Source organism: Triticum dicoccoides, chromosome 2B (genome assembly GCF_002162155.2).
Source record: "Triticum dicoccoides isolate Atlit2015 ecotype Zavitan chromosome 2B, WEW_v2.0, whole genome shotgun sequence".
NCBI classification, from domain to species: domain Eukaryota; kingdom Viridiplantae; phylum Streptophyta; class Magnoliopsida; order Poales; family Poaceae; genus Triticum; species Triticum dicoccoides.
The window spans coordinates 623,325,153-623,342,119 of record NC_041383.1 but is presented as its reverse complement, the minus strand read 5'-3'; positions in this window follow the sequence as shown (position 1 = coordinate 623,342,119).

Sequence of the window (16,967 nt, the reverse complement as noted above, 5' to 3'; positions counted from 1 at the left end):
GAGGAAGAGGGCGGGCGGCAAGGCCGTCAAATCGGAGTACGCGGGCACCGACGCCTTCGACGCGTGCTGACATCCTGCCGCCTCATCTTCGAGCTCTGCTTCCGGCGCCGCCATCACCATCCAGCCTTCGAATGGTCACCGAGATGTTCTCTTGGTGCCTCCTGCCACCCGTAGCTCGCCTAGGCGCCTCTTTTGTCCTTTTCGCCTCCTTGACCTGCCTCCTGAGGAGAGGGACAAGAAAGGGGTTACGGGCACCTTATCTCTTTTTAGTTTGTAAGCCTTTAGGCCTTAGCTGAATTTCAAACTTGTAATCCCACCATTCATGTTTTTCATTCCCCATGGGCTGTACCTGAGTGGAATGTTTTTAATGAAAAAGGGATGCTTGCCGGGTTATTTGTTTGCGGGTAGAACCCACGACAAGGAGTAAATCCTCGATATCCCAAGATAAACATTTCTTTGCCCGGCAACAGGCCCCGCCGTCTTCCCACTTCGCTCGACCTTCCTCACGCTTTCAGTGGAGGCAGGGATGAGGTGGGTTCAGGCTCCTCATTTCATCCTTTTGCTCCCGCGACTACGACCAAACCTGGCCCCAGGAACGAGCCCTAGGGCCTAGAGTTTTTAGGGGAGCACGGTAGCTTTGGGAAAAAAACGAGGTTTCACATACCTCGGTCCATAAGGGAATGCATGATAAGGAATGAAGAACTTATCTGAAGCCGTAGCCCCCGGCAACTCTGGTTTGCCGTGGGTGAATCTTTGTACTTGCAGCCCCCGGCAATACTGGCTTGCCGGGGTCTAGATGCCGGTCTGTCCCTCTTTTCTTTTTCGTCCTCAAGTGATCCGACAAGGATATCTGTGAGTCCTGCGAACCAAAGAAGACAAAAGAACGGCAAAGAGATGCACACTCGACCTCTAAGCTAGGGGTTAGCCGCCGCTAAGCACTATCAACCCTAACCAAGGATGAGACTTGACCTAGCATGCATGCTATAACTTAGGGCACCAGCGCTTCATTTATTTATGCTCAGGGTCTGTGCCTGGCTTTGTACAAAGGGTTACATGCATCATCGGCAATGCTCGTACAAAAGGTGGCTTGCCGGGGGGCCCGGCAAGCCGCGCCTCGCGGGTAAAACTTGCGAAGATGCTCGATGTTCCAGGAGTTACTCACCGGAACAGCATCTTCGGTCTCCAGGCGGACTGCGCCGGGCCTGGTGACTCGTATTACCCGATAAGGGCCTTCCCACTTTGGCGTCAACTTGTTGGAATTCTTGGCCGATTGAACGCGCCGAAGGACAAGGTCGCCTTCCTCAAGGCTTCGAGCATGAACCTTACGGCTATGGCAGCGGCGCAAGGCTTGCTGGTAGCGTGCTGCTCTCACAGCCGCCCGAAGACGTTCTTCCTCAAGGAGCACTGCGTCATCTTGCCGTAGTTGCTCTTGCTCAAGCTCGTCATAAGCGAGCACTCGAGGTGACCCGTATATGAGTTCAGTGGGGAGAACTGCTTCTGCCCCGTATACCAGGGCAAAAGGTGTCTGACCGGTGGCTCGATTTGGCGTTGTCCTTATCGACCAAAGAACCGCCGGCAATTCATCAATCCAGCGCCTTCCACTCTTGCACAGCTTGTCAAAGGTCTTGGTCCTTAAGCCTCGCAGTACTTCAGCATTTGCCCTCTCTGCTTGACCATTGCTTCGCGGGTGGGCAACGGAAGCGAAACAGACTTTGCTGCCGAGGTCTTGGGTATATTGCATGAAGGTGCGGCTTGTGAACTGTGTGCCGTTGTCGGTGATAACCCTGTTGGGTACACCAAAACGGCACACTAGTCCCTTGAAGAACTTGATGGCTGATTGAGCTGTGACCTTCCTCACTGCCTCCACCTCTGGCCACTTTGTGAACTTGTCGATTGCAACGTACAAGTACTCAAAGCCCCCGACGGCGCGGGGAAAGGGGCCCAGTATGTCGAGCCCCCGGACCGAGAAGGGCCAGGAGAGAGGAATGGTTTGAAGGGCTTGAGCTGGCTGATGAAGCTTCTTTGAATGAAACTGACATGCTTCACACCTGGTGACTAGTGTCGTTGCATCCTGGAGGGCGGTGGGCCAGAAGAAGCCTTGCCGGAATGCCTTGCCTGCAAGGGCCCTTGACCCAATGTGGGATACACATATGCCTCCGTGTATCTGCGCCAACAGCCCCAGTCCTTCCTCTCGAGGGATACACTTCAATTTCACACTGTTCGGCCTCTTTCTATACAGGACGTCATCGACGAACTGGTACATGGTAGAGCGACGGGCTACTTTCTCCGCTTCTTCCTGCTCCTCAGGAAGTTCCCCTGTTTGGAGGAATCGGACGGTATGTTGTGCCCATGCTGGAGCCTGGGCTCGACGGCGAGGGCTAAAGGTATTTCCTCCGCCATAGGAGCGGCTGTCTCGATGACAAGAGCTTGACGCTCCGCCGGAGCCAGTCGTCCCATGGCGGGCTTAGTATCCTCGGCAACATCCTTGCCGGCGGCTTCGGGGAGCTCGGCGGGAAAGTACTTGCCGGGCCCTGATTTCCCCCTATTATTCTGCTCTATTGTTGGATCAACGGATGGCTGAGTTAGCTGAAGCACAAAGGTACCTGGTTCCACAGGTAGCTTGAGGGCAGCGCGTTTCGACAGGTAATCGGCGATATCGTTCTCCACTCGGGGAACGTGTTCAGCCTGTATACTATCGAAACGCTCTTCCAGCTTTCTCACTTCATCGACGTAGGCCTTCATCAATGGGCTCTGGTAATCCTTGTTGACTTGCTTGACGACAAGCTGCGAGTCCCCCTGACGATGAGTTTCTTGATTCTGAGGTCCGCCACGATCCTAAGACCGGCAAGCAGCCCTTCGTACTCTGCCGTATTGTTGGTTGACACCTCCCTAGGGAAGTGCATCTGGATCACGTACTTGAGGTGCTCTCCGATGGGCGCGACAAGCAGTACGCCAGCCCGGCGCCTTGTAGGGAGAAAGCCTCATCAAAGTACGTGGTCCAATCACAACTTGCTTCCTTGCCGGGAAGAGCAGTCTCTTGGGCTTCTTCGTTGGGCGTTGCGGTCCATTCTACAATGAACTCTGCTAGAACTCGGCTCTGAATCGTCGAAGTGCTTTCAAACTTGAGGCCAAAGCTGGACAGCTCCGGCGCCCATTCCACAATTCTTCCCGTTGCATCCGGATTGTGCAATATCCGTTGCAGAGGGAAGCGAGTGACGACAGTGATCTCGTGTGCCTGGAAGTAGTGATGCAGCTTCCTCGAGGCCATAAGAAGGCCGAAGAGCAGTTTCTGCACGCCGGAGTACCTTGACCCAGCCCCCTGCAGGAGGGAACTAACAAAGTAGACCGGGTGCTGCATCATTTTCTTCTTCGGCGACACTTCGACTGGCTGTGTCGTCTCTGCGTTGGTGGTGTCGGGCTCTGCCGCTGCCATCTCCTCGTCGTCAACCTCTCTCTGTGCCACTAGTGCGGCGCTGACCACCTGGTCCGTTGCCGCCAGGTATAGCAGCAATGGCTCCTGTGGCCTAGGCGCAACTAGCACTGGCAGGAGGAGAGGTACTTCTTCAAACCTTGCAATGCTGCTTCGGCTTCTGGCGTCCACTCCATTGGGCCCGCCTTTTTCAGGATCTTGAAAAAGGGAAGGGCGCGCTCGGCAGACTTGGAAATGAACATGCCCATGGCGGCGACGCAACCAGCAAGCCGACGCACATCCTTGATTCGCTTGGGTGCTTCAATCTGCTCTATAGCTCTGATTTTGTCCGGATTGGCCTCTATCCCACGTTGTGACACCAAGAACCCGAGAAGCTTGCCGGACGGGACGCCAAAGACGCACTTCTCAGGGTTCAGTTTGAGATTGATCTTGCGCAGGTTTGCAAATGTTTCTTGCAAATCTGGTATGAGGGTTGCCCTGTCCTTGGTTTTGACCACTATGTCATCCATATAAGCTTCCATATTTCTATGGAGCTGGGGTTCAAAACCAATCTGGACCGCCCTTGCAAACGTCGAACCAGCACTCTTCAACCCGAAAGGCATCCGTATGAAACAATACGTACCACATGGGGTGATGAATGCTGTTTTCTCTTCGTCTTCTCTTGTCATGAAGATCTGGTGGTAGCCGGAGTAGGCGTCGAGGAATGACAGCAGATCACACCCAGCCGTGGAGTCAACAATCTGGTCGATGCGCGGCAATGGGAAGGGGTCTTTAGGGCAAGCCTTATTGATATCTGTGTAATCAATACACAGTCTCCACTTCCCATTTGCCTTGCGCACCACAACCGGATTGGCCAACCACGTTGGATGGAGCACTCCTCTTACCAAACCCGCTGCTTCCAGTTTCCGGATCTCTTCTGTGATGAACTCTTGTCGTTCCAAAGCTTGCTTTCTGACCTTCTGCTTGACGGGCCGCGCATGAGGGCAGACAGCAAGGTGGTGCTCAATCACCTCCCTGGGAACACCGGGGATGTCGGAAGCTTGCCATGCAAACACATCGACATTCGCCCGCAGGAAGGCGACGAGTGCGTCTTCCTATTTGTCGTCAAGGGTGGAGCTTATGGTAAAAGCTCCTCCCGTGCCGTCCTTATTGGCAGAAATCTTCTTGGTTCCCGGTGGTATGGCCCTGGGCTTCTTGTTTCCGCCGGTGGAGCTCTCTGGCACGTCCTCGACGGCAGCGCTACACTCCGAAGAGGTGTGCTTGCCGGAGTGGGTGTCCGAGGTCTCACCGGTCTTCTTCTTCTTCTTTCCCGGGGTCCCAGCGGCAGGAGCAAGTGCCCTAGCGGCGGCAGCTGCTGCAACTGCTTGCTGGTATAGTTGGTCAGCGCAAATCAGCGCACCTTTCTTGTCGGAGGGGATGGTGATGATCGTCACAGGTCCCGGCATCTCCAGGGTGTTGTAGGCGTAGTGTGACGCCGCCATGAACTTGGCCAGCGCTGGGCGGCCAAGGATCCCGTTGTAGGGCAAGGGGATCTTGGCCATATCGAACACAATCCTCTCCGTCCTGAAGTTTAGGTCGCTTCCAAAAGTCACGGGCAGTGTGACCTTTCCCTTGGGTTGGCTTCTTCCCGGGTTGACCCCCTGAGACATGCCCGTCTCTTCGAGGTCTCCATCAGGAATCTGCAGTTTCTTGATCACGGCAGGCGAGATCAAGTTCAGACCGGCCCCGCCATCGACTAGCATCTTCATCACCTTGAGGTTGCGTATTGTTGGTGAAACCAACAATGGCAAGCACCCGACCGCAGTAGTGCGATCAGGGTGATCCTCAATGTCAAAAATGATAGGTGTGCTGGACCACTTTAGCGGCCGTTGGGCATCAAACGACGGCTCTGCCGCTGTAATCTCTCGCGCCCACTGTTTAAGCCGGCGGTGAGAAGCATGCAGTGAGGCGCCGTCGTCGATGCACATGGCCTCTGTAGCTTTCTGAAACTCTTGGTCGCCGGATTCGTCATCCTCTTCGTGATCGTCGTCTTCTGGCTTTCTGTCACGGCCCCGGGCGGGCCTCTCTTGTTGCTTATCCTTGCCGCGACGGCCCGCCTGGCCGTCACGCTTCTTGCTGGACCCCTCAGCACCGTCTGGGCCCTTCTCCTTGTCCCGCCTCTCATATTCAGCCCTCTGCTTCTCAGCGAGGAGCTCAACCTGTCGGCAGTCCTGGAGAGCATGGCCTTTGGTGCGATGGATCTTGCAGTATCGCTTGTCGGAGTTCCCTGGCTTCTCGGCAGCCGCCAAGGCCCGGCAGGCGACACATCCGGCAACCTCCTTGCCGGGGTCATCTGCCTTGGTTTTCTTGGTGGAGCCGGCGTCATCAGATCCTTCGACGGCAAGCACGGCTTTTCCTTTGTGCTTCCTGTTGCGGCGCCGGCCTTTCTTTGCCGGGGCGGCAATATCCTCATGTGAGGAGTCGGTTTCCACGCCGGCATCTTCGCCGGGGTACTTCCTTCCCTCTTCAGCTCGGGCACATTTGTCAGCAAGAACATAGAGTTCTGCTACATCTCTCACTTTGTTCATTGCCAGCTCTTCGCGCATCTTGTGGTTACGCACGTTCTGATGGAACGCGCTGATGATGGCGGCAGGGTGAACATCAGGGATATTGTACTGTACCCGGCTGAACCTCTGTATATACTTGCGGAGACTCTCGCCTCCCTTCTGGGGGATGACGTGCAGGTCGCTTGCTTGGCCATGGGCTTGGTGGCCTCCAGTAAAGGCGCCTACGAACTCATGGCACAAATCCGACCAGGAGGAAATAGAGTCTACCGGCAAGTGCATCAACCATGACATGGCGTTAGGTTTAAGGGCCAACGGAAAGTAATTCGCAAGCACCTTATCGTCGCAGGCTCCGGCAACTTGCATCGCGATGGTGTAGACGCTGAGGAACTCGGACGGGTGGGTCTTGCCATTGTACTTTTCGCCCACGTCGGGTTTGAAGGTGCGGTGAGTGGGCCACTGGAACTACCGCAGCTCACGGGTAAAAGCCGGACAACCTACCTCGTAAGGTAGGCCTCCAGGGCTCCCCGGTGCCGGGTGGCTCACAGTAGGCCCTGCTCGCCTGTCTGATTGGTGGCGCGCTCCGCGCCGACGCTCGATAGTGGTTCGAGCGTCTTCATGTTCTCGTTCCCGAAGAACTTGGCGCTGGTCACAGTGGACCGCGGGTCGGACGATGCTACGGAGATCTCGTCGCTCGTAACGTCGCGACGGGCTGGCGCCCGCGGTACCGGGCGAGGAGGAGGCGAGTGCACCGTGGTCGCGGCGCCGCCGGCTCTCCTGCCACTGGTGCGTGGGATTCCGTCGGAGCGTCAACCAGGGGGCTCGACCGGGCTCGGTTCGTCTTTGTTGGCCACCGCAACAAGGCTTCAGATAGTGGCTCTCCATTCATCGAGTTTCCCCGTAATGGGAGGGAAATCGAGGAGCAACTGCGCGCGCGCCAGGGCTTCTGCTGGCGTTGGTGGCAGCGAAACCTGCACGGATCGCGATGCGCTTCGACTTCTGACCATGTCAGAAGAAGCTCCATCACGACCCCGTGGTCGCATGCCATCTTCACCAGCGCCTCGACGAGCGGGCATGTCTTCTAAATCCCGGGAGTGGCGCTCGGGGCTCTCTCCACGGTGATGCCCGGGGTCCTCGGCGTGATTACGCTGTTCGTCGCGCGCCGCTTGAGAGGAGCGCGCCGTCGGCGCTGGCGTGGGAGTCTTGGAAGCCCTCGCGTCGCCTTCGGGCGGGGTGGCAGCGATCCTGGAAGGCCCCGCGCCACCCGCAGAGGGCCTGGCTCCGTCTTTGGACTTGGCGGCGTGCGGCCCGTTACCAGGCGCACAAACATTGCCGCCTCCCAAACTTCGGCTGCTGGGACGGTGTTGGTGTTCGCGAACGGCGCCCCGGGTTCTTTCTGCGACCGGTCCGCTGCTCGCCCGCGTCGGGACGGGATGTCTGGCTTCCGACGGGCCAACGGCCACTGTCATCTTCTTCTTGGGTGCCATGACGATGAAGAAGCGTCGAACTAACTGCTAGAACCGATTCTCACAACTGCGCCCCCTAGCTGGCGCGCTAAAGATGTCGGTGCGAGGACGACACCTATGGGATCACAAGAATCCCTACTATGGTTGCGGAGCGCGGGGTCGTGAGAAGGGCGGATCAAACAGATAGCACACGGGTTCTTTATCCAGGTTCGGGCCGCGAGGATGCGTAAAACCCTACTCCTGCTTTGGTGGTTCGTTTATCTGTGTTCTTGGGCTAGCAATGGGGCGTGAGGAGCTCCAAAAAGCCGAATCCTCCTCCTGGTCGCCTTGGGCCTCCTTTTATAGGAATAGGGGTCGCCACAGTGGCACACAGGAGGTGGAAAGGGTATAGTGATACGGGTTTATCCCTCGCATTACATGACAAGGCACATTTAATGCGTCTTGCTTAGGTGTCCTCGCTTTATCGGGGACGGGGGAGAGCCCAGTCTCGTCCGTCGCCGCTCCCTTCCGTGTTGACACGCGCCCTGGCCAGTGGTGCCCGTGGTGCCATGTAGGCAGGCAGGCAGCTGAGGTGGCGCAGTGGTGGGTCTCCACGAAGATCCGCTTGCCGCCACGCAGGTGCCTGCCCAACTGGTTGGGTCGGCGGCTGCATGCGAACGGTAGTGGAGGTTTGGATTGGCGTGGGCCTGATGGTGGCCCTACGGGTGTCCTTGGCAAGGGCCTCGCCGTAGCCCCGACAAGAGTCTTGCCGGGGCCCCGGCAAGGGTCTTGTCGTGGCGCTTGCTATCATCCCCGGCAAGGCTCGTGCCGGGGGCCTTGTGGTCCTCCTTGGCTGGGATCCCGCCAAGGGTCGTCATCTTCTATAGTGTGTATCTGATCTTGAATGTCTTCACAAAGATCTGCATGCCACCACGGGGATGTTTCCCGAATCCTTGCCCCATGGGGGCACTGGACTCAAGGGTGATTCGCTCCGTAGGTGTGGGGCGAGCTGCCACGGCAGGGGTCTTGCCGGGTTTGCTAAAACCGCCTCCCGACAAGGATCTTGCCGGGGGAGTCCGCTTCGTCCCCTTTGCTCTTTGTGGTCTTGGTCTTGGCGTCGCTCTGCTCCTTTAGAGCTTCGGCCTTACCTTGGCTCACCTCCCTCGCCTTGCTCGGTGTGGTGGTGTCCATGGCTCAGACTGCCTGTGCACAGTTATAGGGGTACAAAAAATGCACCCCTCTTTTTGTACACCGACAGCTGGCAATCAACAATAGAATTTGGACAACAGACATGCTTCAGCGTCGTGGGTGGCCAAACTGTAACCTTTGTCCACTATGCAAGCAAGTTCAGGAGTCGGCGGCCCACCTTCTATTCCAATGCCGATACACTATCAGAGTTTGGCGTATGATCAAAGATTGGCTTGGTCTCCATGATGTGCATCCTTCCGATTGGAGTGACGCGACTTCCGTTAAAGGGTGGTGGAGCCACAATGCTAACAAGAAGACCCAATCACGAAGGCCGCTTGCTTCCTTGATGCTGCTAATCTCTTGGGAGTTATGGAAAGAGAGGAATGCACGAATCTTTCGTAATAATGTCGTTCTGGTGGGAGTCGTCGTTGCTAGGATTAAAGAGGAGACCTTACTTTGGAGCATTGCGGGAGCAAGGCATTTGAATAACATAATGCCGCGAGAGTGATTGTTGTAATTTGGCCTTTGGCCTTAACCTCTAAAACTTCTCTCTTAATCAATGAAAATGACAAATCTTTTGCCTAGTTTAAAAATAAACAATTTATAAGGTCGATGGCATGTGGCCTGCATCGAACAGTGGCCTTTAATTCGGACCAGATTTGACCAACTGTATTTTGCAACTCCTATGCCATGAGTAGGCATCTTCATGAAGGCGCATATAAAAGTTGTTTCGGGGGTCCTCAAGGATCATACGGGTGGACCGTGAGAGATATGGAACATTATGGTCCATGCTGTCAACAAGGCAGATTCATCACTACGTTCTGCATCCAAGTACGTACATACAGATTATTCGCAAAAAAAAGTACGTACATACTGATTGACTTTGTTCCATCGTTGTACATATTTTGTATAGTGGCGCATTCGATCTAAACCATTAAACCGTTGTGATCGTGCGTTAAGCAAGAATTGACTTCTTGCCATGGAAGAGAAAAGAATGGTTTGGAGGAGTGATTTTGCATCTCCCTAGCTACAAACTGCACGGGTAGTGACTACGATGAAGCCAAGTTGCAAGTACGTGCAGTTATGATGACCTAATTAGTAAAGTCAACCACGAGTGCATTCGTGTTTGATCCTATGAGCAGAGTTCCGTATACTGTCTGAATATCGCTAGGTTGTTCTTGCAAGTTACGAAGGGCATTTTGGTTCGAGAGTTATGCATCGGCCCGGCCCCATGTGTGTTTCATTTCATACCGTTGATGAGGAATCCCCACATCATCACACTGAGATCATGGTAGGGACTCAGGCCACATGATGGAGGACTCATGCCTGGGCAGAGTAATCAATTCGTTGATGCGAATTAGGTGGCTCATGGGGCCTCTGGTTTAGCCAGTGGGGTGCCATAATTGAGCGTCACTGGCCTAACTGTCAGGCTCCTCAGCATCCATCCAGAACACGATGGACTGGGCGTTATGATTACCGTTTAGGCCAGACAAGGCCGGCCTCATTAGTAGAAGACACCAACCCAGTAATTATACTACGTAGTAGACAGCCATGTCTTGTGAAACTCTTAAGTATCCACCACATGTTGGGAACTTGGGACTATAGTTCCCACAATTGAATACTCCTTGGGACTTAGGGCGGGAACGAAATTAACAGCTTGTTTAATATAGTGTGGCCATTTGATGGCATGATGATTCCCTCGCCGATACAATAATGGCAGTAGTCTGCATGGACTGTTATAGTATATCCTGTTTGATTTGCCGTCACGTGAGCCGCTCGGCTAGATCGCACGGACAGTAGGATTAGGCCCGCCTCTTACGTTATGTGGCTGTAAATCTGACACTGCCGGTACCATCTCCGATTAACAAAGCAGAGTTTTCCTTTTGACGGGGAAAGGCCACAGGACCAAAAGAACCGGATCAAATGGCCGAACCAAAAGTGTCGCCTTTTGCTGCCGTGGCTTGCTAGGGCTCACGTGGGTTCCTTGTCTCGACCGTGTACAAATAATTGATCGTGGATGAGTGTGAGTGACTTTTGCCTAGCTAGCTTTGTGTCGCTCTTTAGCAGCAGCACGTACGGCTCTACGCCACAGTGGGGCGCCATGGTGAGCTGCTCAGCGCTATGATGGATCCTCATCCTGTCATCGGTGGACCGACCAAAGGTACAGAGTACGTTTCAGCTCCTTATCCGGTGCTTAACTATGGCGCTCAGGAGCACCCAGCCAGCTAGCACCAGCCGTTAACTATAAGTCTACAATAACCATAGCTATCATTTAGCCAGTACGTGCACTTCCTCTTCCCCGTCCCAAATTGTCGCGGCAAATGAGGTCGGTGCCCATGGCCATGGGGGATGGGGTTACGGTACGTGCATGGCTGAGGCTGAATGGGACGGATCAATCACCCGGGAGCGCTGTGCGTGCGTGATTGCTCGATTGAACGGGACAGTGGAGAGTGGCGTACCGCTTGACTGGATGCCACTGTGGGAAAAGGGCAGGAGCCCCAAATGAACAGTGCAGGGGGTACTGGCACACGGCTAGCATTGAAGGTGGAACCGAGAAGGTCACGAGATGAATGCCTGTCGCCGGTAGTGGTTGCATGGAGTTGAAGACATGGCAGGAGCCGCTGGGCCAGATAGAGGGTTAAAGGAAGCCGGAGGAACGCAGCGCAGGGCAGGGCATGCGTGAGGCCCCAGGAGTAAATTCTCCCTGCGGCGTGATCTCCCCCTCAGAGCTGAGCTTGTGTCGCCATTGCTCCTCTGACTGACGCTCTCGGTCAGCAGATTTTTGGCGTCTGTTCTCCGGGAGATTGGACCGGCCCACGCCCCCGCTTTGGAACAGTGGGTCGGGGGGCATGAATGAATGTGTGCATGCGGAGATGGATGAAAGAAGAAACTGGGATGAACAAGGACGGGGGGGTTGAAAGCCGGAGTTCGCATTGAGTGCACCTGCGTTTCTTCGGACCACGTTGACGCGTCCTTTGATCTGTATAGACCATCGGTTGGTTGCTGCTGTTCTGCGAGTTGTTAGTGAGATAGAACATCTTTGTAACAAGACAAGGTCCAAAAGAACATCAAGAAAATGGGTGCTTGCTCCGTTCATATATTGGCTTCTCCTTGAGTACACCCGGTCGTTGATTGAATCAACAATGAAGATTAAAACATAACCTTTCAACTAAAATCGTATTTCTTTTTTGAAGAAAAGAATGGTTTCCCCCTTTCGATTTCCATTAAGGGAAACCAAACATAACCACGAACTACAAGCACCAGTTCACTTACATAAAGCAACTAGAACCCCTAGGTAAAGACATAAACGAGCATCATCTTCGAGGCGCACTACTACTCCAGCTAAACAGCCGAAGAAATGCCACTCGCAGCAGGAATCAGACTCAACAGCAAAAGTAAACCGCATACTACAGTCCGGCACAAGTCATAGAGCACGAGCGACAACATATAAGTTCCACCTTCAACACAATTACACAAACACGCCGAAAGCTAGACTACTACTAATACTAGAGGAGGTGGCATATAGACAGAATATAGCCAAGCAATCACCACCCAGCTTCAGATCTCCAGCCTTGGGACATCATATCTCCATCCCTGCGAAGCTTTATATACACCACTTGCTACTCGCTCTAGTAGCTTTGAGCCCAGCTCCAACGCCCTTGAGTTTTGTTCCTTTGTCTGCAAAATGGCCCAAGACAAAACCCAGTATGTCATCATTCGTATCAAATTCATTGGATCATTGTAAATATTTTTATCAGATGTAACATCATTTCTACATTTCCAAATAAACCAAAACATAGCTGACACTCCTATCAGGACCAACTTTTGCTCATTCTTCTTAAAAGTTTTGGTCCACCGTCCAAAGCAATCATCTACAGATAGTAGAGTGGATCTCAGATTAAAAGTGCATTTCAACAAGCTCCACGTCGTTGAAGCAGTTGAACAAGACAAAAGTAAATGATCCACATTTTCATCTCTACCACACAGAGCACATTCTTTAGACCCATTCCATCCTTTTTTTAACAAAGAATCTTTGGTCAATATGCTTTTTTTTTATTTATCAACCACAAAAACACTTTCATTATAGGAGGAACCTTAACTTTCCACAAACATTTTTGTGGTTTCTAGCAATTAACTTTCTATATATAGACTTAACTGATAGAGTCCATTCCACTCTATCTTGGCCATCACTCATTTCTATTTGTTGACATCTAGCCTTGAGATTGCTCCAATTATCCAAAGTCTCACCATGTAAAGTTCTCCTAGGTTTAAAATCATGCCATCCCTTTCGTATGGCTTCAGCTACAGTTATATTATGGCCAAAACTTAGGTTGTATAACCTAGGATAATCATCTTTAAGAGGATGGCCATCCACCCAGACGTCCTCTCAAAATCAGGTGCTTTTGCCATATCATAAAAATTTCTTTGTGAATTTATAGAATATATCTTTTACTTTAAGCAAACTAGCCCAAAATTGAGAGTCTCCAGGTTTCTTCTTGCTTCTTGATATACAACCATCACGCACATACTTGTTAAGCAGAACAGATTGCCATAATCCCATTTCATTTTCCATTTTCCAAAACCACTTCATGAACAAGGATATATTCATAATATCCAAAGTAAGAATCCCCAATCCTCTTAAGTCTTTAGGAAGACAACACTCCCCCCACCTAACCAGGTGATTTTTTTAGTTTTCATCATCCTGCCATACTAACCTGCCCCTATAATAGTCATCCTTCTTCCTAACCCCAAATGGGAGAGGATAGAAAGACATCATGGATTCATGATGAGTGGGATGTTAGCCAAACAACTTTGTGCTATAGTAATTCTCCTAGCTATAGATCCTGCAGCCTACCCTGCCAACATCCACATATTTTCTCAGTTTTTTCTATTACCCCATTCCAATGTTTATTTCTAATTCTAATATAAGAGACAGGCATTCCAAGGTATTTCATAGTCAATTTTCCCATTTTGCATCTTAAAATTTCTTGATAGATTCCCTTCTTGTCAGCAGCCTCCCCCAAAAGGAGGAGATCACTGTTGTGAAAATTAATTTCCAGTCATGCGATTTGCTCGAAAGCACATAATAAGAATTTCAAATTTCTTTGCACTTTCAATACCATCTTGCAACAAAAAAAAAGAGTCATCAGCGTATTGTAACATGTTAATACATTTGTCATTATTATTCCCTAACATCCCTTTGACTATATGATATGCATTATTTAGAATAACAACCAAATCATCAACTGCTAAATCAAATAGTAAGGGGGACATGGCATATCCTTGTCTCAACCCTTTATAAGGTTTACAATAGGGCCCAATCTTGTCATTAACCTTAACACCCACCTTCCCTCCTCTCATTGTCATCATCACCCAGTCATAGCATTTGTCTCGGAACCCTTTAAGTTTCAACATTTTAAGCACAAAGGGTCGCTTTTTCAAAATCTACTTTAAAGATCAAGTCACTTTTTTTAGTGTGTATAACATACAAGGCTTCACGTAAGATCACTACACCTTCCATGATATATCTCCCCTTAATGAAGGCAGTTTGGGTGGGAGCAATGACTGGGGAGACACACAACCCCAACCTATTCATCAGTACTTTAATTATTTTGAAGCTAACATTCAGCAAACATATGGTTCTAAAATTCTGTATCTGTTTAGCATCTGTACTTTTTGAGACTAAAGTAATAATCCCAAAGTTTATTCTGGATATATCTAACTTTCCGCGTCTACATCTCTGACTCCACATTTGGCTCTGATTTTGTCCTGACTAATTGTGTCCATATCTATCTCTAGTACTGGCCCAATTATAACAGCTACCTCACACATACCAAAAAATGTCTAAAACGGTATGGGACCCCTTCAAACCTAACCCAAGCATTATGTAATTTCCCAACAACTTGATGATCAAGGTCCACCCCTAAACTTTGATCACAACTACAGTGTCCAGAAGATTGAAGTCATTGAATTTAGCTAACTCCACTAATTTGGCCTTGTTAGGGAATATCATCAGATATCAATTATTTCCATACTCCCTCATCACTCTCCATTGCCACCGCCAGCTAAACATATCACTAAATGCCTATAAGAAATTAATCTCATTGATTTGTCTAGACGCTTCAGGCAGCCACTGAACTGGCGACGGTGAAAACTGTTAGCCAACAGCACGAGGCCAGAGTGGCTGAGGTGCAATGTGACGGCCCCGATTCAATTGTGCACTAATCATACACGCAAATGTGCATGATCAAGATCAGAGACTCAAGGGAAGATATCACAACACAACTCTAGACACAAATTAAAGTCATACAAGCTTTGTATTACAAGTCAGGGGCCTCGAGGGCTCGAATACATAACCTCGAATACAAACGAGTCAGGGGAAGCAAAAATATCTGAGTACAGACATAAGTAAACAAGTCTGCCTTAAGAAGGCTAGCACAAACATCAACATATATTAAAAAGGCAAGGCCTCCTGCCTGGGAGCCTCCTAACTACTCCTGGTTATAATAACACCATTGCAATCATGATTTTCATTCAAGGAGCTATCGTGAATCACTTCATAAATTTTCTCTTTTAACATTTCATCACAATTTTTAGATTCACGAATTTCAAGCAAAACTTCATAAAAGATAATCTAGTGCACTCAACTAACTAGCAATTGGTTCATCATAGTTGGTTCTTTTAAAAATATTAGCAAGTGGATGAGGATCCATAAACTTTTTTGCTTTCTGATTTGGAATAAATACACAATTATGGCAAGTAAACAAGCAAACAAACCAAGTAAGACATAAATGCAAATGGAATGAAGGCAAATATTTTTGTTTTTAAAAATGTTTTAGAAGTGGGGGAGAGGAAAATGAGAGGCAAATGGCAAATAATATAAGTGCAAGAGATGAAATTTCATGATAGGTACTTGGTAGGCTTGATGTAGAACCTCCCCGGCAACGGTGCCAGACATTCTTCCTGCTACTTCTTGAGCTTGCGTTGATTTTTCCCTTGAAGAGGAAAGGGTGATGCAGCAAAGTAGAGATAAGTATTTACCTCAGTTAAGAACCAAGGTATCAATCCAGTAGGAGGCACAAGCAAGTCTCCAATATATGCACCTGCACAAACTAACAAACACTTGCACACAACGAGAAAAAGGGGTTATCAATCCCTTCACGGTCATGAACAAGAGTAAGATCTAATAGAGATAGGTATAAAAGATAAATAAAAGAGCAAACTAAGGTAAATAAAAATAAATTGCAACAAGGTATTTTTGGGTTTTTTGGTTTATAGATCTGAAAATATATGATGGAAAATAGACCCGGGGGGCATATGTTTCACTAGAGGCTTCTCTCTTGAATAAAGCATACGGTGGGTAAACAAATTACTGTTGAGCAATTGATAGAAAAGCGCATAATTATGACAATATCTAAGGCAATGATCATGAATATAGGCATCACGTCCGTGACAAGTAGACCGACTCCTGCCTGCATCTACTACTATTACTCCACACATCGAACGCTATCCAGCATGCATCTAGAGTATTAAGTTCATAAGAATGGAGTAACGCCTTAAGTAAGATGACATGATGTAGAGGGATAAACTCAAGCAATATGATATAAACCCCATCTTTTTATTCTTGATGGCAACAATACAATACGTGCCTCGCTACCCCTTCTTGTTGGAAATATGCCCTAGAGGCAATAATAAATTGGTTATTATCATATTTCCTTGTTCATGATAATTGTTTATTATCCATGTTATAATTGTATTGACCAGAAACTCAAATACATGTGTGGATACATAGACAATAACATGCCCCTAGTAAGCCTCTACCGGACTAGCTCATTGATCAAAGATGGTTATGGTTTCCTAGCCATGGACATGAGTTGTCATTTGATAACGGGATCACATGATTAGGAGAACCATGTGATGGACAAAGACCCAAACTATAAAGTAGCATATGATCGTATCAAGTTTATTGCTATCATTTTCTGCATGTCAAGTATGTGTTCCTATGACCATGAGATCATGCAACTCATTGACACCGGAGGAGTACCTTGTGTGTACCAAACGTCTCAAAGTAACTAGGTGACTATAAAGGTGCTCTACAGGTATCTTCGAGGGTGTCTGTTGAGTTGGCATGGATCAAGACTGGGATTTGTCATTCCGTATGACGGAGAGGTATCTCTGGCCCCTCTCAGTAATACAACATCACAAGAAGCTTGCAAGCAATGTGACTAAGGAGTTAGTCGCGGGATCTTGTATTACGAAATGAGTAATGAGACTTGCCGGTAACGAGATTGAACTAGGTATGGAGATACCGACGATCGAATCTCGGGCAAGTAACATACCGGTAGACAAAGAGAACTACAT